Raw genomic sequence first — 9,903 nt, forward strand, 5'->3', positions numbered from 1 at the left:
GGCTACAGGTTAAATTTGGCCTCTCAGAGTAAGACATTTAGCTCACAGTGAGGCTACTGCTGCTGTGTGTTTGGTCCCAAGGACAGAACTGGGTCCAAACTGTTGAGTTACTGCATCAAAGAGGACAGACAAAGACAAAGTATACACCTACCAAACCCAAGAAAAACCTTACTGCCAGTCCAAAGTTACGAGTACATTTGTTAGAGGGGTTCTTCTCCCACAAAAAAACAGAATAACTTCACAAAACGACGAGTCAGCCAAAGCCCTCCAGCCAGTCTGCTTTGAGAATACATCCTCTTTCACCCTTGATCCCTGCGTCCCCGAGATGAGCTACATTAAATCCACGCTCTCAGCAAATGCATGCGTTTACAGTGGTGCGACAGCCCTGCTGCTTATTGGGATGGACTGGTTTATTTGCTTTTCCAGAAAACATGTGGTGTAATGACATGTGAGGGAGGAATTGCACCTCCTGGCCTGGGCGGGTGGCTGCTCTGCAATGAAATATCCAGGTGTGATGACAGAAAAGGAATCTATGTTTGACTTAGAGCTATTTGTTTGGATTATAAATTGTCTGCTGTACTGTTACTGGGACTTTCAAATGCCTCATACTTAGCAAGGTAAGAAACAGAGGAGTCTATGCCCTCAGAGACGAATTTTTAGGGCTGTGATTTAGTCCACAACACTTGGCCCAGACATGGCAGGGAGGAGCAGGTCCATGCTGGTGACCAGGACAGCCATTTCTTCTCACCTTCTCTGCTGAGGTCCCAAACTTGCTATATGCAGTACGCAAGGAAAATTCATTAGGTTCATTACCCACTTCTGGCTACATCCCTTCCTAAGGGGAAGGGCGTAACTCCTTTCTGTCCTCTGACGGTCACCAAGGTCCCACTAAACCCAAACTAGGCAGTCTGATCTTGTGAAATGAAGCCAATACTGTTGGGATCAGCAGTGCACGGACACACAGGTCCCACATTGAGTGGACCAAGGTACCTTCTCTGGTCCCAAGAGCAAAAGTGCATCCATCCCTTGGGTACATCTTCCTTCCTTGAAAGATCCTCGTCCATCCTGCCTACAGGGAACTGTCCCTATCATATGCTACCACTCAAAGTGTGCCTGCCAGAATGCTGCTCAAATGGGCCACAGCCAGACCTGGGACTGTGCTGATGCTTAAATGTTCTTGCTGACTGCAGCACAGTGCTCAGCCCTGTTATTTTATTGCCATAGCCAGTAACTCCAGACACACAATAAAGAATGAGCCACGCTTGCTCTCAGGAGCACATCCAGTGGCTCACACCAGCTATCAGGTGGAGCTGTACATCCTGCCTGGATGGAAAGAGCAGGCAGCAGGTCCCAGTCCTTTGCTTAACAGCGAAGATGGTCCAGCAAGGAAAAGAAATGTCACTGGGGGAACATGACCAAGCATCATTGCTTTAGTTTGGACTGGGACTTGGTTTGTGCTACATAACATGAACATTTGGGTTCACTAAGTTCACCTGGATCTCTGGAGAGCTCACCTTCCACCCTAAAAATAAACAGTGGCTCCATACTGCCCGTAAACTGGGAGTTTGAGGAAAAGGCACACTTGCATTACTGCAGAGTCTGAGTGGGTCTGCTCTGGTTCTGGGGCAATAAGGCCTCCTCTCCATGAAGAGGCAACAGGCAGAAAGGTCTCATGCCTCAAATATCACCTAACAGGAGGTAATTCACTAACTCTGTCCCAGGCAAATTTTCTGGAAGTGTCTTTCTTTCCTACAAGGAGCAAGGAACAAGGACGGTCTTGTCTTAGGTGTTCTGGTGAGGTGCGTAAGCATGAATCCTCATGCCCAGGACTGATGCTAACAAAGCCAAGGAAAGAGTCAAAGCTTCAAGAGAATTGAAGAGCACTTCTGTACAATGTGCTAGACCTAAACACAGGTGAATCTCTAGCTCAAACCTTCACCTTTCTGCAGTAGGGAGGAATGTACTAACCACCCCCAGACCCACACCCACCTCTCACCATATACCTGTCTATCTTCTACCCACCTCGCTGTAACCAGCCCCTTCTTCTCAGGCTGTCGGTCTGCACAGGGTTTTTCCTGCCCCAGATTGCTGTCGTGGTGAGTCTGAGGTCTATCCTACCTCCTCCACTCAGTGATCTGCTTCTGTAGGCATGCTGACATCTTCTCCCATGTTACCACCAGCGTCTGGAACGACCTTTTCAAACCAGTTTCAAACATCATTTTCCTGCCTTTCTAAATGATAAAACCCTCCATGAGCAGCAGGTGGTGAGCCAGCGTTTCTTGTTGCCATAGGAAATTGTCAAACGTGTTTGATACAGAACCACTTTTTCAACCAAAAAGAAATAAGTATTTTCTAAAGAAAAGCTATGTTTTTTGCTCTAGGAAACTGAGGTGCAACATCTGAAATGTTTTGATTCAGCCAACCTGTCATAATGCCTCATGGAAACTATAGATAAGATTCCCTCATATCCTCATTCTTTCTGTCAACCTGGTTTATCCACAGGACGACATCTTCCTCGAACACTACTGCCAGGGACATTGGGGTTGGAGCCAACACCTTTTTGCGCCACATAAAGTGGTTATGGTGCATCTTGGAAGCTTCAGGAAATCAACTGAATGGAAAAGCACATACCATCTCTAACTAAATTCCTATGACACACAATAGCAGAATTCAGAATGAAAACATTTTTCTTGTGGACCAAAATATTTCCACTAAAGAACTAAAAAAAAACCTGAACATTTTCTGTGTTTTGGAAAGGAAAACACCTTTATTTCTCCTGGCCTCTAAACCCAACTAATCTGTAACCCTGAAGCTTCCAGCTTAGACCCTGCTTTTCTAACACCATGTCACTACACCTATGAAGAGCTGTCATCTTGCAACACACAAGGTTGCAAGACTCCTCCTTCCTTCCATCTCCTTCTTTCACCATTCCTATTTCCATATGTACCATGCTTTTGCTGCCCTTGCTATAACTCATTCTTACGTACATTGCAAACTCCTTAGGATCAATTTTTTGTATGTGTTCATGCACTGTCTCATTCTCAGCTCCTGGTCAGGGCAGCCATAATTATGAAGGCAGTTCTCCTACTGTCATGTTTGATGATAATTATAACGTGCTGAGTACAGAAAGGTTTTTATTGCCACCTTTGAATTCCTTTACATATCATGGAAGGTGTTCAAACTATCTCCTATAGGCACCTCTCTGATGTCACATCAAATTCTTTAACTGTTCATTGTCTGGCATCCCTGGATGAAAACTACCTGAATTTTTCATCACTGTAGGTGCCTTGTCTATACTGGGAGATGATTTCAATGCAGCAATACGTTAGTAAACTAGTAGATATTTCTCATGAAAAAAAAAAAAGACACTTCTTATTTTTTTTCCCTGTTTTTCTAGTTTGTAATCAGTGGGGATAAAATGCAGGGCTGTTTTCTTTTTCTAAACTCAGGTATTCATGAGGCATTAACGCTGAGATGCAAATAAAAAAACTATGCCATGAAAGATACAGTTTCTCCATAAAGACTGTCTTCAGCTCCTGGGGAAGTGGCATCATCTCCTGATGGAAGCACAAGAGTGCCCTGGCCTTGGGTGACAGAACGGGGTAGAATGATCTTTTCTACTCTTTTTCATCTGAAGTCTCCACACAGCTGCAGTAACACTGCTCAGTGAAGTTCAAGGCCTTGTTTGTGGCTATCTTGAGGTTTTTCACATTGTTCTGCCGGCTGAGACACCTCTTTTTGTCTGCAAGCACCTCCCAGGCAGTTGAGAGCTTCTTCCTCCATAATCTTTATGCAAAGCGCGGAGGTTTTACCCCTGTTTATAGCCAGGTCCAGACTGACACACAGGTCAGGTCCTCGACAGCTTAGTGACAGAGTGTCAGTCAAACACCTGTAGGTTAAAACACTCGGCCGTGCAGGAAAAACGTTGCAGAGGACACAGCACAAGTGCTCACGTAACGAGCTGTACCCAGCAGCCCTTCCCTCCCCGTTGACCTGGCAGGGTGAGGATACCCTAAAATGGTCTCAGCATTAAGAGTCCCTTCACTTCCCCGACGAAATGGCAAGTTCAGTAGATGTAACAGAAGTCACGGGAGCAGCACAATCAGGCTGAGTATGATATGCAGATGGTCACAAGGTTCATAACATCCCTGTTCTCACTCATTTATCAACTGGAAACTTTTTTGACTTTTAGGGTTGGTGTTTCCTATGCCTGCATATGCTCTGACTATATTGTTGTATCTCCTGGAGATAAGTGGGATGTTTGCACTTGACAACAATAAGGAAAAGAGGATACACATCTTCTGAATGAATGCTAAGCAAATTAAAAGTCATAATAATCGAGGCAGCTGTTTACTTGAGAAACAATCCAGCCCAAAACAGGTCGAATGTGATGTGGAAATGACCATTCACAAAAACCAGAAAAATGTTATGTAGAACTTATCATCTGTAAATCTCAGGGCTCTTTACGGCTCAGATAAATATCAAGAAATTCACCTCAGAGATAACTGAACCCTACATCCGCACCACACATGACACCATGGTGAGAAAGGCAAGGTACGGTTACGTGAGAGCTGCACCATTTTCTTTTCATCCCACCCTGGGCACATCCTATGCAACTGTACACTTCTTCCATTCAGCATTTCTGCCCCAAAGGAGCAAACACAGGAAAGTATTCTTACACATAGGTGGAACTAAAAATATCCCCAAATGGGATGGCACAATTCTGCCTCAGCAAGCTGCTCCAAAGCAACAGTGTTGCTACAAGGTACGATACAAAGCAGAGGAATTACCTGTTGCTAAAACAGCTGTGTGTAATTTGAAAAGCAATCTGGGTTCGTTCCACAAACATCATCAAAGTTAATAAACGTTATCTCTACTGTTGGATGTGATCTGGTTGGTGGTGACAAAAATCTCCACCAGGCTTGATACATCACAAAATTAACACAAACAAGCAAAGATACAAAAAGCACTTTACAATTGGTTATAGAGAAGCATTTGCAGTTTACTCTGCCTTTGCCAACGTTTTCCTTCCAGCCAGGCCTACAACCAAGAGTCAGATGCTCTGGCTGGGTTGCAAGTGCAGGTGGAAAGAGAAGCCCACCACGGAACGGTGGTGACAAACTGTCACGGTGAGCTTGCAGGCTAACGCAGGCTGCCTTCGGATGTCAAACACGAACGTGATCTGGTGAATATTTCTATGTGAGAACAGGCAGTTAGCACGTGAGAAACCCTGCAAGGGAACTGTGCATGCACATCAAGCTGTAGGTACCTGTGATTACAGGATCAAGGCTCTGGTTGGTGCTACAGATGATTTCACCCATACGGGTTTTGGATGTTCATACTACTATATTGACTTTCTCTTTCTTTTCCATTTTGAGAATCACTTTTTTAAGCTTAGGCAAAAAGAACAACACTCTGCTTACACAAACCCTGGCTTCAGCAAAATGGGAAGCAACAGCAGAATTTACAGCCAAATGTTTTAACTTAGAACCACAAACATATACATAAAAAGCCAAGAGCAGCTCCTATAGAGCAGCCCTCCTGACAAACCCCTCAAAGGTGGTTAGTACTTCAACCTCCTTCCTAGGCTGCTGCAGAGGTCTTTACAATTAAACCCAGACAATAAGAGAAGAAAACAAAAAGTTGCCCTCAGAAGTTACGTTCACCATATCGCCATCCTCAGAACAAAGCGGGAGGATATACGGAGACTAACCTGGAAAAGATCCCAAGGAGGAAAAATAAAAACTTGTCATGCCGGGAAGCTAAGCTGCTTGGGCTCTGCTTCCCTCCATCCCTTCTTCCTTGTCTCTCCCTTTAAACCTTTTCTTTGAGATCCTTCATCTCTGACGTGATGGTGAGGCACACACTGCATCCGTGAGAAGCTCTGAGTGTCAACTGAGTGACTTTCTTTGAAAGGAAACAGACTTGAGGCAGAAAAAAAAATCAGTTAGCTCCACCCTGGCAGTGTAATAACCCTCTGCTCATAGCTCTCCTTAGTGTGAAAAAAAATTAAGATTTTTACGCAGTGTGATTACAAAACCAGCCTGGGAACAGGGGGGCTACTGAGATGCAGGATGGAGGTTCAGGAGGCAGATCTGAATCTTTGATGGGGCTTTGAAAAAAATCCCAATGAACATGTAGAAGTGGGGATAAAGTCTAACTAAGCTCTGCATCACCTATGCCGGTACAACTGTGGCATCATCTTAAAGCAAGGAGTCTTTCAAGTCAGAAACCTCTGCACAGGCTGAGCATTACTTGCTTCATTCATCCTGTGTCGTCACAGGTGTTGGCCAAAAAGTCATGCGAGTAAGACGAGGGGTTCAGCACAGCTCATGGAGCTTTGGCAAGTGAAGGCTGGTGGACCTCAAAGTCTCAAGTCCAGCCTAGACACCAAAAAAGAGACAGAGACAACAACGCGGAGCTCACGCTGGGATCCAGATTGAACTCTGGTGTCAGAAATTCAGCCAACGGCAGCTCGGTGGGTCTGTGAGCTCCAGAAAAGCAGCTTTCTCAGGAGCCCGGCCGATGCCTCCAGCTGGATGCAGCCCTGCTCCGCCGCAACCAGGTGGGCCAAGGACCTCCTTGGAGCAGATGCTCCTTGCTGGTTCCTCGGCTCGGCTCCTAAAGCTTATTCCCCAGAAACTCAAAAACGCCTGGCGGCCTCAACTGGGAAGTGGAGACTTTTCTTCAGTCAAAAAGAAGGATAAAAAACCAAACAAACCAAATATAAACCCCACAGGTCCAGGACCTCAAGGATTTGGCTGTTCAAAAACACAAAAGTGAGAACATTGCCCTATTCACCACAAATAGTTCTGCTTCTCCCTCCCCCCTGCCTTTTTTTTTTTTTTTTTTAATAGCAAGTTCAGTGAAACTTTATCTCTTCCTGCCCTAGTAACCCTACTAAATAATCTGTTATTAGCATGACTCAATTGAGTGGCTTTCAGCTGCTGAAGTCATTTTCTTTGCTACTGTTGTTTCATCGGTGGAAATTAAAAAAAAACAAGAGCCTGTAAAAAGCTTCCCACCCCTGCAAAGTATCACACCACTGGAGATTAAAGTACAGCCGAGACGTAAGTTAGTTGCATTGCAGTTACAATTAAAAAGAATCCAATTACACCCAAGAGTTTAACTTCATTAGCATTCAACGTGCATGCAGGGAACATAACCCAGGTCTCAAGAGGAGCAGCCAGGCTGGGTTCTCGAGTCCTCTCCTTCGAAAGGAAATGCAGCTCACAACACTACACAGCGGAGGAGGGATGGAGACGGCTCATTTCTCTTTGCTGCTCAAATCTGCTTTCAAACTTATCACAGCGCTAGTTTGTAGAATATTACAAACCTGATCCGAAAACGATATAGCCAGCTACTGAGATACAACCTCACCTCTAAAACTGGGCTTCTCTCTGGCTTACTACAGACTGCTGTAACCAAGAAACACCTACAAAACATCACAGAACCTAGCAGGGGAAAGTATTTTCCTTCTATATTTTCCCCGGTTTGTTTACTGTGTTGAATAACACTTTGGTTATGGTCGGTTTTCATTGTTTTTCTCATTTTCCTCTCTTCTTTGTATTGCATGAAGGCACATGGGAGAAAACAACGCTTCTTTAAAGGCAGGAAAATGTGATTACGAAACCACAAACACTCGCAAAAGACATCAGGTGTAGAACCTGAAAGTAATTTAAACTCTTATTTAAGAAAAAAAAACAAAAACAAAACAAAAAACCCTCTTTGCCTAAACTCCGAGAGCTTTAAAACCCCAGAACAAGAACCCAGAGCCGGAGCAGAGCGTCCTCCAGCATTCTCCCAGGTAAAAACAAAACCCCCAAAAAAACCCGAAACGCCCAGCAGCGCCCCAAACTTTCCCACAGCCCCGCCGGGCGCAACTTCTCCCTCCTGCGCGCATCTTGCGCGCGCCCCGCGCTCTCGTCCCGTCCCCCGTGTCCCCTCCGGCGCATCCCCGCCCCCCCCTCTTGGCCGCGCATCTTCCGCCCCGCTCCGCGCCCCTCCGCGGGCAGTACCTGCTACCCGCGCACCTCGGCTCGGCTCGGCTCGGCTCGGCGCTGCCCGCCGCCCGCCTGCCCTCGCCGCCTCTTCCTCCTCCTCCTCCTCCTCCTCCTCGGCACCACCCAGCTCTCCGCCCTCCACCCCCTCGGGTCCGTCCCGTCCCCCCCCACCCCCCAACTTTTTTTCCCGGGTTTATCCCCAAAATGACACGATTCCCCCCCCCCCCCACACACACACCTCCCGGTGCTGGTGCTGGCTGGGAGTTGAGCATCGTGGCCCATCCTGCAAAGGACCCTCCTGTTGTAATTAATCCCCTTTTTTGCAGACGGGGAAACCGTGGCTGCAAAGAAAATGCTCGCTGAAAAAAGAATGAAATAATGAGGATGACCTGATTATTTTATTTTTTTTTTTATATTTGTTGTTTTGCAGGCTGCTGAGGGGTGCGGAGGGGAAGTCAACGGGGAAGTTTTTCCCCATTTGTCCGTCCCTTCGTGTTACGTTCTTGGCCATAGGGATTTGAAATATCTCTTTTCCTGTCCTCAGACCAGGGTGTTGTAGGAAAGACGGACAGACGGTACCTGTTCGGCGCACCCCCAAAAGGGCTCGGGGGTGTCGGGGGTGGGTTTTGCCTGGGACACCCACTGGGAGACCTTCTCAGCGCCGCTGGTCTCGTGGCTTCCTCCTGTGCTGTGAGATCGGGTGTGATGCTGGTGCATGTGGACAGGTGGATCTCGGAGGGGGAAACTGGCCTGGGAACCTGGGAGAGGAGCGACAAGGAAAGGAAACCCCAGAAATGTGGGTGCCAAAGGATTTTGGGGAAGGCAGTGCGAACCCCCCTACCCCCCCCCCCCCCATCCTGCAGGACCACATCAGCCCTGTGAGACAAGCGGGCTTCGCTGCTGCTAACAAACAAATACGATTACAGCTATAACAAGGAGACCCACAGATGTCCTTCACCCCCGTGATGTACCCACAGAAGCCGTGAAGCTGTGCTCAGGTACCTCCTGTGGGTCCTAAGGCTCCGGGGAAGAATCTCAAATGGTGTTTCCCTAAAGGGGCAATGCACCATTAGAATGCCAGAACACGCCACTTGCCAGACCTGTAAAAGAGATACTTTCTTTGAGATCATCCGAATGAGGTGTTTAGAAATTTTAGGACCTCTAAGTGTTCGCTTTGAACAGGCTGGGATGGTTCTTTGAATACCATTGTGATTATTTTGCCCTTGCTGCTGATCCCTAAAATGTAAAGCATGCATTAAAATAAAGAAAGGGGAGGCAAGGCAAGGCAAAGGGAAAGGCTGCTGGGGTTTTGGAAATCAGGGGAAATGAATTGCTTTCAAAGAGCGGTTCTCTCCTATTTTCTGGAACAATTTCAGCTGAGTATAATACCTATTCTTGTTACCAGCAGGAGAGAAAAAGACATTCATGAGGCAGATGATTTTGCATTTTAATTGCTCACACACCATTAACTTACATATTCATCCTTCCTGTCTGCATCAGAGTCCATGATACTGGGGGGGAGCAAGAGATGTGGTGATGGTACTGGTGAGCATGCGGAAGAGGTTCTTTCACCCCAAGTGAAGGTGAGCTGTAGATAATTAAAATCCCATATATTCCCATCCCAAGCTTAAGTTTTCAGCTCCACTGGTTGCTGCCGCTGCTGCTACAATTAACACAGGAATATGACGGTTGGAGGACCATCGCATCCACCTGCACTTAGACTGGATGAGTGCAAGCTCCGGGCTTCCTCGTGGCGTATTCCCAGCTCTGATGCAGCCCCATGGTCTCTCCCCCACTCCCTGACCCCATTGGTTTTGCCACCCCACATATGCCAGATCCCCCCTGGGGGACAGAGCATGACACAGCAGCCGGTTACATGGGGATCACTTTGTCTATAGGA

At 46.7% G+C, this 9,903-nt stretch overlaps 1 protein-coding gene across 2 annotated transcripts in view; it reads right to left on the reverse strand.

Annotated features, from left to right (window-relative positions):
* The window catches only part of PRKCQ (protein kinase C theta), a 64,417-nt gene extending 56,330 nt beyond the window's left edge, over nucleotides 1-8,087 (reverse strand). Inside the window, exon 1 of one of the 2 annotated variants that reach the window (XM_049814154.1) lies at nucleotides 8,019-8,087. The gene's annotated coding sequence lies outside the window, so the exon portion shown is untranslated. Of the gene's footprint in view, nucleotides 1-5,713; nucleotides 5,874-8,018 lie in introns of those variants that run through there. The other variant, XM_049814153.1, reaches the window with a different exon arrangement.
* Nucleotides 8,088-9,903: the final 1,816 nt, after the last annotated feature.

The sequence above is a fragment of the Accipiter gentilis genome, chromosome 11, assembly GCF_929443795.1.
Source record: "Accipiter gentilis chromosome 11, bAccGen1.1, whole genome shotgun sequence".
Taxonomy (NCBI): Eukaryota; Metazoa; Chordata; class Aves; order Accipitriformes; family Accipitridae; genus Astur; species Astur gentilis.